Source organism: Danio rerio, chromosome 25 (genome assembly GCF_052040795.2).
Source record: "Danio rerio strain M-AB ecotype USA chromosome 25, GRCz13ab, whole genome shotgun sequence".
NCBI lineage: Eukaryota > Metazoa > Chordata > Actinopteri > Cypriniformes > Danionidae > Danio > Danio rerio.
Genome location: NC_141045.1, coordinates 7,888,830 through 7,912,842, shown reverse-complemented (window position 1 = coordinate 7,912,842; position 24,013 = coordinate 7,888,830). Strand labels below are relative to the sequence as shown.

At 34.7% G+C, this 24,013-nt stretch overlaps 2 long non-coding RNA genes across 5 annotated transcripts in view; both read right to left on the bottom strand.

Moving 5' to 3' along the window:
* LOC147830780 (uncharacterized) overlaps positions 1-24,013 on the bottom strand; it is a 227,584-nt gene that overhangs the window by 64,844 nt on the left and 138,727 nt on the right. The gene's annotated exons all lie outside the window — the stretch shown is intronic.
* LOC147837655 (uncharacterized) lies at positions 6,974-11,435 on the bottom strand. Its single transcript, XR_015526150.1, has 3 exons — positions 9,330-11,435; positions 8,867-9,283; positions 6,974-8,817 (listed from the first exon to the last, which is right to left on the bottom strand). It is a non-coding gene; the product is annotated as an uncharacterized LOC147837655 (long non-coding RNA).

Genomic DNA, 24,013 nt, shown 5'->3' with positions numbered 1-24,013 from the left:
AACATCATCATCATTTTCATTTATTTATTTGTATCACGATTATTACTATTATCATTATTATAAATTATTTTTTTATATCATTATCATCATCACCATCATCATTATTATTTGTTTATTATTATTATTATTATTATTAGTAGTAGTAGTAGTGTATTTATAAATTTTTAATATTATCATTAATATTTTTAATTATTTGCATTATTATTATTATTATTATTATTATATTTCTTTGAAATTTTATTCATTTAATGTATTGTTATGATTTTAATTTGTCATCACCACCACCACCATCATCATCATCATCATCATTATTATTATTATTTTTATTATTATTATTATTACTATTATTATTATTATTATTATTATTATTATTATTATTAATTTAAATATTTGATATTAGTATTATTGTTTTTATTATTAATAATAATAAAAATGATAGTATGTATGTATTATTATTATTTAATTTATTAGTTTATTTATTCATTTATTTTATTGTTATTATTATTTTATCATCACTATTATTATTATTATTTTTATTATTATTTTTAATAGTAGAAGTAGTAGTTGTATTATTGTTACTATTATTATAACTATTACAACCGCTATCATACTACTTCTCTTATTACGATTAGTGTTATTTTTTTACATTTCCTTGTTCAGACATTTCCATGCACTCCATTTCGAACCCCCCTTGACCACCATATGCTAATTACACAAAACAAATGCATTCATGCATTGCAGTCTACAGTAGTTTCTGATTGTTTTTACTCGCACCCAAACAGATAACAGTCGCATTGTTATTGTCACATCAGGAACACGTAACACCTTCCAGGTCCGAAATAATCCAGGAACAGCCCCGCGTCTGTAGCTGGATATAATGGCATTCTTCCCAACTAACCATCTCAGGGCGTTTGTGATGTTCATTGTGGCTTTGGCTTTGCTCGCAGGGAGGCTGTTAGACACTATTCTCCGTAAAGCCGCTTTGGAACAATGCGTTTTTGTTGATAATTGAATTGAAGCTGTTGTTTGAGATCACTCTTGCGGTGCCATGAAGAAATACTTCAAATGCCACATGCACAATTTGTGTCGCTCGCTTCATTCAAGAATATCCTATTAGAAAACCTCCCGGCCTGACTGGAATAATGATCAGCTATTAACACACATTGTGAACCAGAGATCATGATCAGTTCATCTATTTTATATTTATGTAGGCTAGAAAATAATATGTTTTGGAATATTTTAATCCTTTATATTTATATCCTTTAGGCCAGTGGTTCTCAAACTGTGGTACGTGTACCACTAGTTGTACGCAGGCTTCCTTCTAGTGGTACGTGGAGGAATGATGTATGTCATGTACATGGTACAAACATTTAAAAATTAATCAAAAATTATGTATATAATATGCCATATATGACATTAAGCTCATATTTCTGAGGTAATCTGCCACGTTTTTTTAACTGTGCAGAGTTGTAGCTGCTTTACTGGGCCTACTACGCTACTGTATTTCAATACTGCTCATTTTGGTGGTACTTGGAGAGACAATTTTTTTTTGAGGTGGTACTTGATGAAAAAAGTTTGAGAACTACTGCTTTAGGCTATATATCCTTATTATATCCTATATATATATATATATATATATATATATATATATATATATATATATATATATATATATATATATATATATCCTTAACATTTTAATTATTTTTCATTTGTAAAGATATTTGTGTATTGCTGTACACCCTGTCTGTATTAAGCAATGTGTAAGCGAAGCACACAACTAACGCGCTCTGCGCTGGACAATAGACCGGCTTTGGTCTGATCTATTTGAACCTTCTATTTAAGTTTCTCAAAATAGCGATTGCGCCTCAAAACGCCTTCTTTTTTAGACTATAACGCCTATGGGCACACATATGTGTGTAAATGCATTTGCTATTTAAACAGCGTGGTGCAAAACATCAAAAAGACTCTTGAATTAAGCTGAAACTAGCAAACAACAATTGCGTTGCGCCTTGCGCCGGGTGTATTATAGGGCCCTTTGAATGAGAAGGTATGTCAAAACTTTTGGTCTGTACTGTATATATATATATATATATATATATATATATATATATATATATATATATATATATATATATATATATATATATATTAAGCAATATTTTTTTCGATAGTAATTTGGGAAATGTTTAAAAAAGGGAAAAAAAATTCAAAGGGGGCTAATAATTCTGACTTCAACTGTATATATACACACCAAATGACAAAAGTCTTATCGCCTATCCACGTTTCAGGAACAGCAAATAATAACTTGACTTCTAGTTAATCATTTGGTATTAAAAGTGGCTTATGTGAAAGACAAAAACCTCTGGATTACGCTTATTTTACCAAAATAAAATATGACCACGCCTTAATTTTACATACTCTGCAATGACTCAAATAACTTATTAAAGTCATGTGGAATGGCAAAGAAAGGAGGACTCCCATAGTTTATCAGGCTGTTGATGTTGCCGTCCCATACTAAATGTAACCCCAAACCTTGGGTTCCAAACCTTCAGAATCTTGGGTTCCTACGGGTTCCAATAGGTCTTCCGCAGTATTTATGATGATTGGGGTGCAGTTCAACAGATGATTATCTACCTTCTGCCACTTTCCCAAATGATAAACTTCTAGATAGATAGTCAAGTTATTATTTGTTGCTCCTACAATGGAATCGACGACAAGACTTCTGTCAGGCAGTGTATATACAGTTGAAGTCAAAATGATTAGCGCTGTTTTTTTGTTTTGTTTTGTTTTTGCTAATATTTCTCAAATGATGTTTAACAGAGCAAGGAATTTTTCACACTATTTCCAATTGTTGTTCTTTAGAAGAAAGTCTTAAGTCTTATTTGTTTTGTTTCAGCTATAATAAAAGCAGTTTTTTAAAACAACTTTAAGGTCAAAATTACTAGCCTTCTTAAGCTATATATATATATATATATATATATATATATATATATGGATTGTCTACAGAGCAAACCCCTGTTATACAATACCTAATTAACCTAGTTAAGCATTGAAATGTCACTTTAAGCTGAATGCTACTATCTAGTAAAATATTATGTACTGCCATCGTGGCAAAGATAAAAGAAAACTATTAGTTCTAATAAACTAAGTTATTAGAAATGAGTTATTAAAACTATTATGTTTAGAAAGGTGCTGAAAAAAATCTTCTCTCTGTGAAACAGAGATTGAGGAAAAAATATATACAGGGGGCTAATAATTCTGACTTCAACTGTGTATATATAGACATATACATACATACACACAGTGCAGCGTTTTGCTGATCACTGTTGCGTGAACCGTATTGGATTTGGTTCATTCTGCCTGCGATGTTTAATGAACTCATTTCTCAGACAATGGGGGTGTGAAATGTCATGTGATTCCATTATAATTGTGCGTTTTGAATGCAATGGATAACTAATAATTAATGAAAGTCTCCGAGCGTGAAATTGACAAATACAATTCAGTTTAATTAAACATCTTCTTAGCTGCGTCCCAGCCCTCACATTATGCTAAAGTATATATATTGTATATTTAAGTTAGTCACTTGCAGTGTGGGTGTAAAAAGTAATATATCACAATCTCAAGACTATCTTAATCTTTAAAAAATATATATATTTAAGTAAATAAACAAAAGTAGATAAATAATAAATAAATAACGAATAAATTACAGGGTTTCTGCAGGTTGCATCGTCAAATTTAAAACCTTTTAAGACCTTTTTAAGACCATTAGGAATTAGATTTTAGACTTATACGAGGCTTAAAAACAATCTACTAATGGCTAATGGCTATTTCTAATAGCCCGGTTGGGCCAATGGAATTTTTTTTCTTGCCACCAAAAAAAAAAAAAAATTGTTGGATAAGTTGGCGGTCCATTCCGCTGTGGCGACACAGGATTAATAAAAGGACTAAGCCGAAAAGAAAATGAATGAATGAATGAATGAATGAATGAGAGCCTAATGTAAAATATAAAAGCAGAACATCAGCAGGGCATTTGAAACTGAAAAACGTAAGCCTTTGGCCTTTAAATTGACCTTATTTGAAATTCACTAACAAAAATATCAGTATTCACACCGGTTTAAAAGGGAAAAAACAAAGGCTATTACAATGTACTACTTGCATGTTATTTCTTATGTCTTTTATGTAGAGGGCGGATTACAAATTTGTCCATTTTCGGTCAGCTAGGGCAGTGGACCACAACCTTTTTATCACCACGGAACGGTCAACGGTTGACAATTTAACTGCGGGGGGTTTTGTAGTTTGCAATGCAACCATTAACCGTTTTCTCAAAGGATAACAAACTGACAAAACATTGCTGATACTTTCTGATACAAGTTTTATTTATGGAGAAAAGTACAAAGGACTGCAGTGCTTGTGTGTTCTGTGTTTGTCTGAGAAATTTAATCTTACCGAAATGTGAATATTCCATACAAGCTGAAGCTGATCGATCTGCTTTAATATATATTGTACAAATACAGAATTCTCAATATGTTTGGAAATAAATATATCTGTTAAATTTTTTATATTAGGTAGATTATTTTGACTTGGTCATTTTATAAGTAGCTGGCATGCGAAAAAAGTGTGATTAAAAAGTGTTGATAACATTTCTTTTAAATTTTAAATACATATATTGCAATTGGTAATGTTAAAAGTTGCTTTTCTTAAAATTTGACATTTTCAAAACAATAATGTTTTCATTTGTTGTTTAATGTTATTTCCACAAAAGTCTGATTTTAACTCTTTTATCATTGACTATTATCCATTCATTCATTCATTCATTCATTCATTCATTCTCTTGTCAGCTTAGTCCCTTTATTAATCCGGGGTGGCCACAGCGGAATGAACTGCCAACTTATCTAGCAAGTTTTTACGCAGCGGATGCCCTTCCAGCCGCCACCCATCTCTGGGAAAATCATTGACTATTATGTTGTCTACAAATTGACAAAAAACAACAATGTTAATCTCCTGTTTTTAATCAGTTTTATTTTAAATTAGGAAGAGATATCATTAAAAATAAAACAAAAAAATCATATTTTACACATAACCATAAATCATAAACTGAAACAAACCGAGGATTTTTAATGTAATAAATAACGAATAAATATCCCTACAACAAAACTTGGATTTATTAATGTCATGAATAGTGAATAAATATAAACAAAGACATAATTAAAGGAAATATTAAATATGTAAATACAAATAATACCCTATACATGGACTTAATTTTTTTTCTAAGTTAATTAATCTAATCACTTAAATGAGTTCATGCTTTAATAAACTGCAATGACTGGATTTAAAAATGCATGAAACTCCGCAGCTCTTTCCCGGTGCTTCAAAATGCTGGCTTTGGAGTTTTTAGATCATTAGATGCTGAATTATAATGTCCTGCGAGCCTATTTAAAAGAGATATCTTCATACTTAATGCCTTCATGCATAAACAGCAAGAGATCAAAAATCAGGCAGAGACTCATTACATAAGCATGCTGTTTTCAACATACACCATGATTTGGATTTGCAAAATAGCTATCATGAACTATAAGTTTTTTTCATTTTTATTTTGTACTGTTCTCTGAGGCCCACTTAAAATGTAAAAAAAAACATACAGAAGAAAAAAATCCTATTATTAAAAGTTATTCATTATTTTCTGTGCTGTTTTTGGACCCTCATCAGAACGCTCTGCTCTGGCCAAGTACTAACTAATGCTCTGATTGGCTAACAGTTTAATTAGAATTCGAATTTAGTGTGAAAGTCAGCATGAAACGGAGTTAAGAAGTTAAGTATATCCCTTTTTTCCCCATATCGGGACATACATCCAACTGAAACGTCCCTATAATGAGATAAAATTGTAGGGTGGTGCATGATTATGTAATTTGGGAATTGATTAACAAACAACTGGCTAACAAAATGGAGGAAGAGTGACAATTAGATGAAAGCAGAGGAGAAACGGGACAAGGACTAATAGCACAACCCTAGTGGACTAATGGACCCACCTTAAAGCACGGATGGCCCGCCCTAAAAGATTGATAGTCATGTGTCATTTTCATCTGCTTATTCGGGGCCGGGTCGCGGGGGCAGCAGTCTTAGGAGAGAACTCCAGACCTTCCTCTTCCCAGACACTACCTCTAGCTCATCCAGGGGGATCCGAGGTGTTCCCTAGCCAGCCTAGAGACATAGTACCTCCAGTGTGTCCTGGGTCTCCCCAAGGCCTCCTCCTGGTGGGACATGCCTGGAAAACCTCCCTAGGTAGGCGTCCTGGAGGCATCCAGGAAGAGATGCCCGAGCCACCTCAGCTGACTTCTCTCAATGTAGAAGAGTAGCAGCTCTACCCTGAGCTCCTCCCGGGTGACAGAACTCCATAAGGATCTATAACGGTGCACCCTGCGAATGAAACTCATTTTAGCCGCTTGTATCCAAGATCTTGTTCTTTCGGTCTTGAGCCCAAGTTCATGACCATAGGTGAGGGTAGGATTGTAGATTGACCGGTAAATGAAGAGCTTTGCCTTTCAGCTCAGCTCCCTCGGTACATTGACCGCATTACTGCTGCCGCTGCACCGATTCGCCTGTCACTCTAACGCTACACCTGGGGTAAGGACTTTCCTCCAAAGATCAAAAGTCCCACCCTAAAAAGACTGATAGTCGTGAACATGTTGGTAGACAGCCAATTTTAGGTCTCTCCAGAGATGCTCAATTGGGTTTAAGTCAGGGCTCTGGCCGGGCCATTTCAGAACAGTTGTGGAATTGTTGTGAAACCACTCCATTATTTAAGCTGTGTGCTTAGGGTCATTGTCTTGTTGGATGGTAAACCTTCAGCCAAATCTGATGTCCTGTCTTAGACAGGTGAGTGGCTTTCCTAATCAAGTCTAATCAAAACACAGCTACTGGGAAACACCCATACACTACGACCCATTTAGCTTATTTTTTATATTTATTTATTGAGTTCACCTATAGCGCATGTCTTTGGACTGAGGGGGAAACCGGAGCACGTGGAGGAAACCCACGGCAACACGAGGAGAACATGCAAACTCCACACAGAAATTACCAACTTGCCCAGATAAGGCTCGAAACAGTGACCTTCTTGCAGCGAGGTGACAGTGCTAACCACTGAGTCACCGTGTCACCTGAATCCTTACATTAGGACATTCACACAATGTGATACTTTTAATACAAGAGCCACTTTTACAAGAGCTGTTTTCTCCGGTGTCGGAATAAGACAAGCGTTATTGTATTGTGTTTAAAATAGAACCCCTGGAGTAGGAATTTAATTACAGTTTAATTAGGCAAGACGTGTCTTAATGTTACCAAGGATGTTTCAGCGCTCAGAGAAAACCAGAGCCAGCACAATCTGACATTTGAAGTTCGGCAGAAAATTCAATCAAGCAGGAGACTTTGGATTTTTCGCACCAGGACAAAACAAATACAGATACAAGCAGCTGCCATTCAGATAAACATTCTCTGCATACAGTTGAAGTCTGAATTAATAGCCCTACTGAATTTTTAGCACCTATATTTTTGCTTATTAACGGAAACAAGATTTTTTTTTTCAACACATATCCAAACATAATAGTTTTAATAACTCATTTCTAATTACTGGTTTCTTTTATCTTTGCCATGATGACCATAGCATTCATTCATTCATTTTCTTGCCGGCTTAGTCCCTTTATTAATCCGGGGTCGCCACAGCGGAATGAACCGTCAACTTATCCAGCAGGTTTTTTTACGCAGCGGATGCCCTTGCAGCCGCAACCCATCTCTGGGAAACATCCACACACACATTCACACAGACACATTCACAAACTATGGGCAATTTAGCCTACCCAATTCACCTGTACCGCATGTCTTTGGACTGTGGGGGAAACCGGAGCACCCGGAGGAAACCCACGGGAAGGCAGGGAGAACATGCAAACTCCACACAGAAACGCCAACTGAGCCAAGGTTCGAACCAGCAACCTAGCAACCTTCTTGCTGTGAGGCGACAGCACTACCTACTGCGCCACTGCCTCGCCCACAGTCCATAACATTCGATCAAATATTTTTCAAGATACTAGTATTCAGCTTAGATTTATAGACTTAACTAGGGTAATCAGGTAAGTTAAGGTTATTAGGCAAGTCATTGTATAATGATGGTTTGTTCTGTAGACAATGGAAAAATATTGCTTAAGGGGGCTAATAATATTGATCTTAAAATGGTAAAAAAAAATGAAAACTGCTTTCCTTCCTGTCTAAATAAAACAAGTAAGACTTTTTCCAGAAGAAAAAATATTATAGGAAATACTGTGAAAAATCCCTTTCTCTGTTAAACATCATTTGGGAAATATTTGAAAAATAAATTCTCAGGAGGGAGAATAATTCTGACTTCAACTGTATCTAGGCTAAGTTTTATTTGGGGTGGATCTTTGGGTTGATCAGCCGCGGAGTTTTGCCCACTCTGTTTATGTACACTGTCGGAGCAGATCAGCCTGTATAATCAACACTGGTGGATTGTTGTTTTGCATCAATTCATCGTTCTGCTCACTGACTGCTGTTTACGCTCCTTACACACACATACACACAGGTTTCATTATATAAGAGGCTTCTGGTAGAAGCCGGTTGTGATGAATTTATGCAAACATCTGCATAGATCAGTGGTAGATGAAGTACAAGATACAACTGAATACAGATATTGACAAATACAATGTTATTTCAGAAAACAGTGTACATTTACACATTTATTTGAGTCAAATTAAGTTTCTATAGGTAAAATGTATGTTTTATACTGTTTCAAACTGTTTCGGATGAAAACTATTAATAATTAATGATCTTTGAAGACTACAGACAGTACAGACTCTACTATATAGACTATATGTAATAGAATAAAATATATATGACCATAAGAATATGGTCCATATGAATTGGTGAATCGTGTAATGGAGATTAACTCTGACATGACCATAGGAATCAGTGAGTTATTTACTCGAGCTTAAATCTGACCTGACCATATGAATTGGTGAATCATTTACTGGAGATTCACTCAGAGCTTACCCTATGAATGGGTGAATCATTTGCTGGAGATTCACTCAGACCTGATCATATGAATTTGTGAATCATTTGCTGGAGATTCACTCACACTTGACCATATAAATGGGTGAATCATTTGCTGGAGATTCACTCAGACCTGACCATATAAATCAGTGAACCATTTACTGGAAATTAACTCAGACCTGACCAAAATGAATCAGTAGATAATTTACTGGATATTCCCTCTAACCTGACCACATGAATTGGTGAGTAATTTACTTGAGATTCACTCTAACCTGACCATAAGAATTGGTGTGAATCAGTGGATCATTTACTGGAAATTTACTCTGAACTGACCATATGAATCTCTGAATTAATAGGTGCGTTCGACTTGAAGCATGTTTGTAGCCGGTGATCAACGAAATTAGCAGAGTGCAGGCGGGGCAGATTGGAAAATGGAGCAGTCAAGCCGCACAGCCAGATATATATAGCAAATATATATAGCAAAAGCGCTGTTGTGGTGCTTTGATGCCACATGCGACAGTCATGTGGTGTTGGCGCAGCATCAATCCAGACAAAATTTTTAACCAGCATGCACCGCTTTAAGATTTCGATTGATCTGTGCATTGCTGCATGAAGTCGAACGCAGCTAATAACTGATCTGACCATATGAAATGGTGGATCATTTATTGGAGATTCACTCAGAGCTTATCAAATGAATGGGTGAATCATTTACTGGAGATTTATCCTCACCTGACCATATGAATCAGTGGATCATTTACTAGTGATTCACTATGATCTGACCATATAAATCAGTGACTGATTTAGTGAAGATTAATTCAGACCTGACCATATGAATCAGTGGATCATTTACTAAAGGTTCACTCTGACCTGGTCATATAAATCAGAGAATCATTTACCAGAGATTCACTCTGATCTGACCACATGAGTGAGTGAGTCATTTACTGGAGATCTACTCTGACCTGACCATATGAATTGGTGAATCTGTGACTCGTTTACCAAAGGTTCACTCTGACCTAACCATATGAACTTATGTAAATCAGTGACTCATTTACTGGAGATTCACTCTGACCTAACCATATGAATTGGTGAATCATTTACTGGAGATTCACTCTGACCTGACCATATGAACTTATGTGAATCAGAGACTCATTTACTGGAGATTCACTCTGACCTGACCATATGAACTTGTGTGAATCAGTGAATCACTGGAGATTCACTCTGACCTAACCATGTGAATTGGTGAATCATTTACTGAAGATACACTCTGACCTGACCATATGAACTTATATGAATCAGGGACTTATTTACTGGAGATTCACTCCAACCTGACAATATGAACTTGTGTAAATCAGTGAATCATTTACTAAAGATTCACTCTGACCTAACCATATGAATTGGTGAATCATTTACTGGAGATTCACTCTGACCTGACCATATGAACTTATATGAATCAGGGACTTATTTACTGGAGATTCACTCCGACCTGACCATATAAACTAGTGTGAATCAGTGAATCATTTACTGGAGATTCACTCTGACCTAACTATATGAATTGTTGAATCATTTACTGGAGATTCAGTCTGACAATACCATATGAATTAGTGAATGATTAAATGGAGATTCATTCTGACACGACAATATGAATTGGTGAATCATTTACTGAAGATTCAGTCTGACACAATAATATGAATTAGTGAATCATTTACTGAAGATTCAGTCTTACCCGACCATATGAATAGGTAAAGCATTTATTAGAGGTTCACTCAGGCCTGGCCATATGAATTAGTGGATCATTTACTGGAGATTCATTCTGACCTAACTATATATATCAATCAATCATTTACTGAAGATTCACTGAGTGTTCACAAACTATTAAAAACGTTAATAAGAGTAAATTTTTGTAAGTTTTAAGTAAAAACATCACTTCATTGGCCACAGTGCAGTCTTGAAATGTACTTCTACAAAACACCAGTCCAAATTTTAATCTTGGTTTTTTTTTTTAAATTGGAACTCTCCCCAGATGCGAACAGAATCTCATCTTCTTTAGAAACAGGTGAATCAGGTATATCTGGCACCCGGCGATGTCCTTAATAAGACCTTAATTATGACGAGCGTCTGCCAGGATCTTTCCCTGATGGCTGGAAGACACTGCCAGTATAACAGACACACACTCATTACAAACAAAACAGCAGCTCAGATCCAGAAGCCCACTGCATTTCTAGACAGAGCACTTGCAGATAGAATGATAAAATGCTAGGCAGAATGATAGACAGATTGATAGATGGAGGACAAATTCCAAATGGTGTTTCGCACCCTTAAATTATACTTCGGGAAGTTTTCCAAACCAAAGAGAACATCTAAATCCCTTCACGAAGGGCCCTTCCAGTAGTCCATTAGGAAAGGTTACAGGTGAGTTTATCATTCCTTGTGATTGATTTTAAAGCTATGTGTGGCAGAAGAGTTTCAGATAATGTGTAAACAGAATAATTCACGCTGGTTTGTTTTGGTGCGATATATTGCACACATTTTCGTCATGCACTTCATATGAATTTTGCATAAGTTTCATAGGTAGGTAATGTGTTAAATAATAGATATGTCACATAAATGTGACTAAACCGGCAGGATTCAAGACAAGAGGAGCACACAAATCTATTTTTAATTTATTAAAAAAAAATATATATATATATATATATATATATATATATATATATATATATATATATATATAATATTTACAGCAATAATGAATAGATAAAAAGTAATTCAAAGGGATTCAGTTAATGCTGTTGTTGCTGCCAGTTGTTGTGATTACATACCAGCTGAACAGTGTCGAACTTAAAGGTTCAAGAAACCCTCGAGTACTTTATTTGAGATGTTAACAGATTTGTGTGTGTTGAGCATCAGTTAAGACAATGTCAGCACCTGTTAGCTTTAATTGTAGGGAAACTGGATAATTTTGAGCTTTTGTCAGCTAATTTTAGCTTCCGGGTTTAAAATGATTTTTGGGGCGGATCAAAATCGGTGACGTATAGCGCAAAACTGCAAGTGCAAAGATGACGCGTCGGTTTCTTATTATTATTCATAGCTGAGTTTTCTTATCCTATAAGAAGAGCCGGCTTTTTAATTATTCATGACTGCATGTGCTTTCCGAAGGCAAGGCAGAACTGCCAGTGCCAAGCTGTGAGACACGTTAATGACTGGGTGAGACCGCATCCATAGACCCACGGTCCATGTATTTAGCTATTCATGAAGGGTCGTTTGTGTTTGTTTCCATGATTCACGGGGTTTGTTGCATGTTTTTCCCCACGATCCTGTCAGGGCCGATACAGCAAAGCTGTTTGTGAACAGCAAGCATTTTTTATCGGGAGAGCAGTACGAGAATTTGAGAATGGCGGACTTTGTCCTTTATCAGTGGAGTTCGTTTACATTTAGATCCATCGCGGTGCTGCTGTATTCGCCTTAATCCTCCAGATTACCAGCAGGGCTAATGGTTGAAATAGACAGGGCAAGAGACCTGCTGCACTGAGTCTGCATTCAGACACGGGGATTGAGGGATTATCTTTATAATGATATAAGTTGTGGTTGTGTGTATATGAAATTATGAATAACAAATGTAGCAAGGCATTTTTTTGTATTTTAACTTTGTAAACTATAAAATCATGCCTCTCCTCATGGTTTGTGTCTCAATTTGTGAGTGACTGACAACAGTTGTTTGCTCCACTCCTTTTTCCCTGCTCTGCTGGCCACGCCCACTTCTGCCTCTGATGGCGGAGCTTCGCGCCCATTATGATGCAATTTTTAAAAAAAAAGTTCTGAGGTAGACTTGAACTGAAAGTGGGGGGTGTCATGGCCCTTTAATAAGTAAGGTAAGCAGCCGCTTAGGGCCCCGGGGAATCAGGGACCCCCGACCAATGCCAAGAAGCCTATATAGATCTTCTATACTATCTTTTAACATATGTTGTAAAATATGTCTATAACTGTTAAGATTTTAACATTATTACTTCTTTTCAAAACCGAGGGCCCCTATGCATAATGGAACGTTCTGTCTGTACTGCACATTAGAGCTGTAATCGGGCCATAAAAGTCAGGCTTGATATGGCCCGAGCCCTACAGAATTTGGCTAGAGCCCGACAAGTACGTTTTGATGACATCTTCTTAAAAGCTTGCAACTGTTTACAGCCCGATATATTTAAATGTGCACATACACACAGCTCTTTTGCCTTTTTTCAAGAATGAGTCGTTTACATGTGTTTTAACATCATTTATTCATAACAAACGTAGGCTATAGGCCACTTAAAAGTTGAAACAAAGAAATAAAATTAGTCCTCTGTAACATCGTAACATCTCAGCACTCCAAATAGGCCTAGAGGTACATACACCTAGCCGTTAAATTGGCCAACACACCAATAAAAATAAGTCTTTGTGTGTGTGAATGTGTGTGTGGATGTTTCCCAGAGATGGGTTACGGCTGGAAGGGCATCCGCTGCGTAAAAACTTGCTAGATAAGTTGGCAGTTCATTCCGCTGTGGCGACCCCGGATGATTAAAAGGACTAAGCTGATAAGAAAATGAATGAATGAATGAATAAGATAAAGGCTCTGCGGGATTCTCCACTTCTCTTCACAATCTGGCCTTAAGGCGATGGTGAAGCTGAATATTAAAATAATAATGCCAACATTAGCCTGTATATTCTGTCTACTTAGGCATTTATGGTTTATTTAATATTTAGTTACAATTTGAAAATACTTGACTCACCAAGATTAGGCTACGTGTTTTTGTGGAGGAACATTATTGAATCCACTGTAAATGGCTTTAGCGCACTCCTGCGCTCACTGATGGTGCATCCAGCAGCACTGAACACCCTTTCACTGCTGCTGCTACTGGCCGAGATGCATAGATCTGATCTGGCTAACTCTGCAAGTTTTGGGTAGGATTTTTTGTTCATCTTCCACCAGCCAAGAACGTCCATTTTCTTTTCCATGACAGCGGTTTCAATGTAGCGTGTGACCTCGTCATCTTCCCAGTCAGCTTGCTGTACATATACTGCTGATTAGCGCTCTACAGTAATACACAGTGTATGAGCAACCGCCGAAATGCCTTGGCGGCTAGAATGACCGTTCCTTTTTGAACTGACAGCTGGCCTGACCTCAGTCAAAATTTGCTCTTTTTGAATTCTTCATCATCATTTGTTTCACCTTTGCAGGGATGGGTTTTAATGTTGTAACAAACGATTTGATTACTTTCTTGAGCTAATCCAAATGCATCACTTTACTGCGCAAGCTGGAGCGCAAGCCTAACCTGGCCCTGTCTGAAATTATAGAAATTAAGTCCGAACAGGTCTGGTCCTGTCGGGTTCAGGCAAAAATCTTCAGCTCTTTCGCACAGGCACAAGGTATGAGCGCTTCCTTCAATCAAAGACACTACCCACAATTGTTGGAAATTAAGCAAGTTTTCAGATGCCCCGTAGAGCACCTTTATCTTCAAAAAAGTGACTGTTTTTAGGTGTAACTGGAGATTTTTTTGAGACTCTTATATGTCTGTGCTGTTACGTTACTCTTTGCGACGAGCTGCGGGTGATACTGTCTCTCCCCTGCCTCTGAGCACTTAAAGGCAGCACAGTGGTACACAGTACTTCCCTGGTACAGACAAACCGATCTGCTTCTCCTCTGTTTTAAATGTATTAGTGTAAATGGACCGTTTATTCTTTTCTTGCTGTTGTTCACAAACACAGAGATTTTAGTGAGTCAGCCAGAGATCAGAGTAGAGGCAGGTGGAGTGTGCAAGAGTGAGAATTTTGAGAACATTTGGGGAATGCGACAAACAATGCAACGCATTGACATGCCTAGCATTTAAAAAAAAAAAAACTGCATGTTAAAAAGTATATGTATATGTATGTAATAAATAGATTTTTTCAAAAAGTAAGTCAAAATGATTCAGTTAAAGGCTGAATCACATACATAATACATACATATACTTTTTAACATGCAGTTTATTTATAAAAATTGATAGCTCTACCGATCCTGAACCATGCAAGCTAGTGGCGACAGCGGAGAGGGAAAAAAAACTGTCTGCTAAATATGCAAAGCCCAACTTTAAAATGATTTAGAGAGGGAGGAGGGAACGGGCCATCATCACAGCTTGTGCCTATGGTTTATATATGGTGTCCTCCACCATTCAGTGGAATTTATGGGTACGAGAGAGATCTCAGGTCTGGTGGGAGCAAATTGTGCCGACTGACCACTTCCCTCCTCTGTGTTTCCTCTGTTGTTGTTGTTTACTGTGTTGGCGTTTCCACATATGCTCTTCCTTGTGCACCTAAACCGGGGAGAAGTACCACATTAATCGCAAGTTTAATGACGTACAAAACGGGATGCCTCAATAAACCCGATCTCCTGTTTAGATTATAGTCGCAACATCAAACATTCATGCATTCATTTTCTTTTCGAATTAGTCCCTTTATTAATCTTGGGTCGCCCCAGCAGAATGAACCGCCAACCTATCCTGCATATGTTTTACGCAGCGGATGCCAAATCAAACAGATTTGCCGAAATATTTTTATTATTAGTCAGCAAAATGTAGTATTGTCCCCGTGTGCCGATATCGCCGTGTCATGTTTTGGCGCTTTATTTTCGGCTCTATCCACAGTCGCACTGTTTACACTTCTCAAGGCAATCAACCTCCTCATGACTTTTAGCTGTTGCTGCATATTAAGCGGCAACAGAAAAAGCATTCCGCCATCGAAAGAAGAAAAAAAACAACACACTTCACCTTCGCAAAACAAATATAAGGCATTTATGAGCTTTTAAAAAGCGCACACATTTGGAGTGGAAAGCGAGATAACCGCAGCAGCTGTGAGGTGAAAATCTCTGGAGCTGTCTTTCACTCACCCACAGAGGCGAAAACAATCAAAATATGCAAATCCACAGTCAAAGACACAAACAAAAGAATAAATTATCCAGAGGAATACCACATGGCTGAAATTCATCTATATGAGCTTTATTTACTGTGGAACTCCTCTAATATCACGCCGCTCTTCCAGCCGAGCGGATGAGAAATGAACCCTGCCAGGAAAAAAAAAAAAACTCTTGATGCCGCTGCTGTTTTATGAGGCACAATGGCCCGGCTGTACATTTGGAAAAATACACACTGCGTACACAAGTTTGTGTCTGGGTACCTGCAACTTTACTTTGCTACATTTTGGGGAGCAAACTGTCTCGAGGAGTTTGCTAAATCTCAAAAAAGTAAGGGGCATTTTAGAAGTTCTAAGGGTGGCAATAAGCATTAAAGAGCAAATCCTCCCTATGCGCAAACCATACCGCCGAACCACCAGGGGACGCCCCTCACTTTTAAATGTGAATCTATTCTGTGCTTTAATTTTATTTATGCATAAAAACACTTCGAAATAAATATAAAAATGTCAGGATTTAGAATTCTACCTCTCCTTCATTCATTCATTTTCTTTTCGGCTTTGTCCCTTAATTAATCCGGGGTCGCCACAGTGGAATGAACCACCAACTTTTCCAGCAAGTTTTTTCTGCGGCGGATGCCCTTCCTTTAAATTAAATTAAATTAAATTAAATTAAATTAAATTAAATTAAATTAAATTAAATTAAATTAAAAATTAAATTAAAAATTAAAATTAAAATTAAAATTAAAATTTAAATTTAAATGAAATTAAATTAAATATTTAAAAAATAATTTTTAAATAAAATTATTATGAAAAAGATAATAAAAGCAAAAGTATTATTTTTTTCATTATCATTATTATTATTAATAATAATAATAACAAACAATGATAATAACAAAAATAATAATGATAAATATAATACACAACTGCACATTCATGAAGATAGTTTGTAATAATGTTTCTCTCTCTTACTCTCTCTCTCTTTCTCTCTCTCTCTTACTCTCTCTCTCTCTCTCTCTCTCTCCTAATGGAAAGCAATGCTATCATGAAAGTGTGACTGCAGCCTGCAGAGACAGAGAACAGAATTAACAATCTCCGCTCCACCAATGACCCCACACAACACTCCGACCCCGAGACCCCCAACCGGGGCCACAGCTGAAGGTGAGCATGTGTTCAAGTCTGACGTCACGTGTCACACTTTCTGGGTCCAAACGCTCTGTCAGACGCCAGAATATGCCAGAACACTCTCTCAGATGCCACCTCCTGCTCCACTATGATAAATATACAGCATTATGAGGCTCACTGTACAGCCAAATATTCTTCAGTTCCAGACACTACATGACAATGACAAATTAAGAATCCTATAGGTGAAGGACCCACTGCTTATCTAGTAGCCCACTATATTTATAAATGCCACAATCTAAGAGGTAAAGAGTGAACACATCTGTTTTATGTTTCATATAAATATATATGTATGTATTTTATATTCATACTGGTATTCCTTTCTATTTTATTACACGTTATTATAATTATTATTATTACTACTACACATTTTATATTGACTTGTTTTTCCCCTTGCTATGTACACTTCGGCAATATGTACCCATGTATGTCATGCCAATAAAGTTAAATGAATGGAATTGAGTGAGTGAGTGAGTGAGTGAGTGAGTGAGTGAGTGAGTGAGTAAGGGAAAGAAATAATAGACAAATGAGAAACAAATCTAAGAGAGTAACTGAATAAATTAATTAATCACAGTGTTTGAATGAATGAATGAATGAATGAATGAATGAATGAATGAAGAGCGAATGAATGAAACAAAACACCAGAGTACGTAAAAAAAGAATCATTAGAGTGAATGAGTGAATGAAAACAACAATACACCAGTGCTGTAAATGTGAATTATTGAATGAATGAATGAATTAATTAATGAATGAACGAACGAAGAGTGGGTGAAACAAAAACCATAGTGAGTGAAAATGGTGTTAACAAGTCAGTGAGTTAATGAGCGAGTAAATAAATGAATAAATTAATAAATGTTGAGTGAGTGAATGAAATAATGCTAGAAATAAAATGTGAATGAAAATAAAAGTGAGAGAATGAATAAATAAATGAATGAATGAATGAATGAATGAAGAGTGAAACAAAATATGAGTGAGTGAGTGAGTGTGTGAGTGAATGAATAAAAATAATAAACTGGTCTTAGAAGCAAAACAAAGTGAGTAACTGATTAAATTTAATAAATGGGGGTGTCTGAATGGGTAAACGAATGAATGAATAAATGAACAAATGAATGAATGAATAAATGTATGAATGAATGAAACAGAACACCAGTGATTTAATGAAATAAAACAATACAAAAGTGTTAGAAATACAACTAAGTTAGTGACTGAATAAATCAGTGAGTGAGTGAGTGAGTGAGTGAGTGAATGAATAAATGAATGAATGAATGCATGAATGAATGAATGAATGAATGAATGAATGAATGAATGAATGAATGAATGAAACAAAAACCAGAGAAAGTGAAGAGTCATCAGAGTGAGTCAATGAGTGAGTGAATAAATGAATAAATGAAGAGTGAGTGAAACAAAACACCACATTGCATAACAAAATATCATCAGAGTAAGTAATGAGTGACTGAGTGAACGAATAAAAAATACATCACTTTTAGAAATAAAACATGAACAAAAATAAAAGTGAGTGAATGAAAATAGAATGAATTAGTGAGCAAATTGAATGAGAGTAGATGGATGAATGAATGAATAAATGAATGTATGAATGAATGAACGAATGAATTAACGAACATGAACACATGAAGAGTGAGTGAAACAAAATCTCAGAGTGAGTAGAAAATAATTATCAGTGTAAATGAATGAATGAATGAATGAATGAATGAATGAATGAATGAATGAATGAATGAATGAATGAATGAATGAATGAATGAATGAATGAATGAATAAAAAATAAAACACAGGTCATAGAAACAAAAAGTGAGTAACTAAATAAATGCAATGAATTAGGGTGTGTGAATGAATGAACGAATGAATGAATAAATGAATGAATGAATGAATGAATGAATGAATGAATGAATGAATGAATGAATGAAGAGCGAGTGAATAAAACAGAACACCAGTGAGTGAAAAGAATCATATGAAGAATTGAGTGAGTGAAGAATTGAAATAAAAAAAATACACCAGTGAATCATTAAGTGAATGACTGAAAAAATCAGTAAATTAGAGTGTGAGTAAATGAAAAGTGAAACAAAACACCAGAGTGAAAGAACAAATGAAGTGAATGAAACAAAACACCAGAGTGAGTGAAAAGAATTATCAGAGTTAATGAACTAACAAATGAACAAATGAATCAATACACCGGTGTTAGAAACAAAACAAAGTGTGATTGAATAAAATAATGAATGAATGAATGAATGAAATAAAAAAAAAGTGACTAAATAAATAATGAATCAGAGTGTCTGAATGAGTGAGTGAGTGAGTGAATCAACATGAAGCATTTGTATTTCATAAACAATGTATTGATTTTTATCTGTCTGGAGTGAATCTCTATAAGCCCCGCCCTTCTCTCCCCCTGCTGTATTTGCTGTATGGTTTGACTCTGAAATCCTGCACATTAAAGGTGTTTGCTGCATTTGACATGCTGTTGGGTGTCAGCCTGAAACACCTACAGTATCTGCGATGTTCTCTTTCAAGTGCTGCGCTTCTGATCATTACGGGAAACTGTCAGTTCTGATGCAGCATCACATTTCAAGCTGACATTGACAAGCTCAAATTAAAGATCGCAGTAGGACTTAATGTGAGTAATGAATCAGTCTTGCCTTCTTACATCTGCTCATTAGCTGATTGGGAAAAAAAGATGATATTCTGGATCCACTTACTAAGAAATGTAAAAATGAGCTGAAATAATTATAACAATAACAATAAAGTACTTTTTTACATAATCAGAAGTGGAGCTAGTTTGAGGGTTTTGTTGTACAGATGAAGTCAAATTTTTATTAAAAATTAAATAAAGTTTTATTTCTTTTAGTTTGGCTGGAATACATTTATTTTTATTGAAAATATATTATTTAAAAATAATTAATAGCATGATTATATAAAATAAACAATTATTTAATATTAAATTATTTAAATATTATAGCATCAACTAAAATAAAATAAACACTGCAGATAACGTGCAATGTGGATGTAAAATAAGCAAATAAATTATATATAATAAATGTTTTTAGAGTAGAAATCAGAATTATTAGCTCCCTGTTAATCCCCCCCCCCCCCATTTCTGTTTAACGAAGAGATTTCTTTAACACATTTCTCAACATAACAGTTTTAATAACTAATTTCTAATAACTGATTTTCTTTATCTTTGCCATGATGACAGAGCATGCTATTTTACTAGATATTTCATACTGGTGTTCAGTTTAAAGTGACATTTAAAGGTTTAAAGGTTAAACTAGGTTAATTAGGTTAACTTGGCAGGTTAGGGTAATTAGGCAAGTTATTGTATGTTATAATGATGTTGCAGCTGGAAGGGCATCCACTGTGTAAAAACATGTCGGATGAGTTGGCGGTACATTCCGCTGTGACGACCCCGGATTGATAAAGGGACTAACCAACAAGAAAATGAATGAATGAATGAATGAATGAATGAATGAATGAATGAATGAATGAATTGTATAATGATGGTTTGTTCTGTAGACTATCGAAAAAAAATATAGCCTAAATGGGGCTAATAATTTTGACCGCAAAATGGCTTTTAAATAATTAAAAAATGCTTTTATTCTAGCCGAAATAAAACAAATAAGACTTTCTCCAGATGAAAAAATATTATCAGACATACCGTGAAAATTTCCTTACTCTGTTAAAAACCATTTAGGAAATATAAAAAAATAAACAAACATTTTAAGCTGGGCTAATAATTCCAACTTCAACTGTATATAAAATAAAATTTTAAAAAGTGATATTATGAATTATTAAGTAAAAAACTAATTCCGAAATAAACGTATCATAAGAAACGAAATAAATAAATAAATAAATAAAATGAACAATTTATATTATTTAAATAACATTATAAATTAAATAAACACTACAGATGACAAGCACCCAATTTGGAAATAAAATATAAGATAAATTCAGTAAGTAATAATAATAATAATAAGTAAAAAACTAAAATTTTGAAATACATTAATAATAAGAAAAAAGAAAAAATATATATTATAAATTGATATGGTGGCGCAGTGGCTCAGTGGGTAACGCTGTCACAGTAAGAAGGTTGCTGGTTCAAGCCTCAGCATGGAATTTGCATGTTCTCTCCATGTTGGCATGGGATTCCTCCGGGTGCTCCGGTTTCCCCCACAGTCTGTCACATGCGCTATAGGGAAATTGGGTAAGCTAAAGTGAGTGTATGTATGTGAATGCGTGTGTATGGGTGTTTCCCAGTGATAAGTTGCAGCTAGAAGGGCATCCTCTGTGTAAAACATATGCTGGAACACTACAGATGACAAGCATGAAATGCAGTTTCAAAAAATACAAGAAAAAAATATATTTAAAACAGTCAAAGTACAAAATAAGTTGATACAACAAAAAAGAAAAAGAACTCAGCAGAAGTGAAGCACATAATGTGTATTAAAAATACAAATAAAAGAAATACTTATTAAACGTACCGATTTAATAAATTATCAATAGCAAACAAGCTACTTCGAGAGCAGTTTTGTTTAAATACAGTGTAAGTCAGTCCAAATTATAATTTAAAAATGTTTTTTTTAATTTTTTTTTATTTCAGCAAACTAAAAGAAATACTTTATTCAGAAGAAAAAATATTATCGGAAATACTGTGGAAAATTCCTTTGTACTGTTAAATATTATTTGGGAAATATTTGATTAAGAATACAAATTTCAAAGGAGGGCGAATCATTCATTCATTTATTTTCCTTTGGCTTAGTCCCTTTTTTATCAGGGGTCACCACAGCAGAATGAACTGCCAACTATTCCAGCATATGTTTTACGCAGCAGATGCCCTTCCAGCCGCAACCCAGCACTGAGAAACACCCATACACTCTCACATACACACTTATACACTACGGACAATTTTGTTTACCCAATTTGTCTATAGCGCATGTCTTTGGACTGTGGGGGAAACCAAAGCACACGGAGGAAACCCACGCCAACATGAGGAGAACATGCAAACTCCACACAGAAATGCCAACTGTAACAAATGTTCCCACTGGGAACTGGAACCAGCACCCTTATTGCTGTGAGGCGACAGTGCTAACCACTAAGGACCATGCCGCCCAGATCTAATTATTTAATCTTTTTTATCTTTTAGTTTCAAGATTGAAATGTTTTCAAAGTCAAAATCAAGCCTGATGCAGATCTGCTTCCCCCTGATTATAAAATGTCCTCATTACGCACAAAAACATGAAAACTGACATCCACAGACTTCATTAGCCGGTTTCTTACTGTACGTGAATAAATACCTTTACAGGAGAAAAGATGTTTGCATCAGCAGGTTGTAGAGTTCACATTTGCAATGGAGATTTGCCCCTGTTTCTACCTGGCACTGCTTCAAAGAGGAGAAAAGAGGAGAGCGCAGAGATCTCCACACTGGGCTGAAACTGCTGAAGCGCTTCTCTAAGTGCTCCGGGACTCTTGTCAAACGCTGGAGAATCAATCTGTCTCCAGTAAATATATAACGATCGAATAATAATCCATGTGTTGCAGATTCAAAACTGAGCAGTGTTGAAAGCATTTATGGCATAATATGTGGCATAAATAAACACCACAGATGACAAGCACCTAATGCGAAAAAACAAACAAAAAAAAAAAACAATAAAATACTAAAATAAAATAAACTCTACAGATGACAAGCACACAATGCAGAAAATAAATAAATTAATTAAAATACTAAAATAAAATAAAATCTACAGATGACAAGCACTCAATGTGAAAAAAAATAGTAAAAGCAAAAACAGATATAAAATAAATTAGCTAATTACTTAATAAATAAATAAATAAATTAATTAGTTAAAATAAAGGTTAAATAAAAGTAAAATAGATTAAATAAATAAAAAATAAAAAAATATATAAAATGAAAAATAAAATAAAGTAAAATAAATAAATAAATTAATTAATTAATTAATTAAAATAAAGGTAAAGTAAAATAAAATAAAATAGAATAAAATTAAAAATAAAATAAAATAAATAAAATAAACACTACAGATTACAAGCACCCAATGTTGAATTAAAAACTAAAATAAAATCAAATATGATAAAATAAGATAAAATAAAATAAAATAAAAAATAAAAATAAAATAAAATAAAATAAAATAAAATAAAATTTCATTTAATTAAAAAAGAAAAAGAAAATTCAATAAAACAAACAATACACATAAAAAGCACCAAACGTGGATTAAAAAAATAATAAATAAAATAAAATAGATAAAATAAATAAAAAATTAATTCAAATTAATTCTGTAATAAAACTAAATAAATAGATAAAATAAAAATAAAAATTAAATTAAATTAATAAATAATAAAATTAAATAAATAGATAAAAAAATTAAGTTAAGTTAAATTAATTGATAAAATAAAAAATAAATAAAATAAATAGATGACAAGCACCTAATTGGGGTTTAAAAATAAAATAAAATAAAAACAGAAAAAAAGAAAAAGTAAACATTATAAACTGACTGCTGCTCAACTGAGATTAAAAATAAAATAAAAAAGAGCTACAGTGCTGTTAGTAACTACCCGAGAGTACAGCCACAAAAGAACAAAATTATTTTATTTCATAATGCATCTTACACACAAAAGATGTACTTTAATGGTCTGCCAGCCCTGATAAATGCTTTATGGTGTCTGTAATTTTTGCATGTGCCACAAAAAGTCCAAATTATTTCCTGCAGAAATCAACAGAATGCCTCCAATACTGCTAATGGAGCTGAACTTGAAATGAACCCAGACAATCTCTTAAACCCCCATACTTTCCAAGCCAATCCATTTCCTGTTCCTTCATCCTCCAATTCCTGTCTACCATCCCTAAATA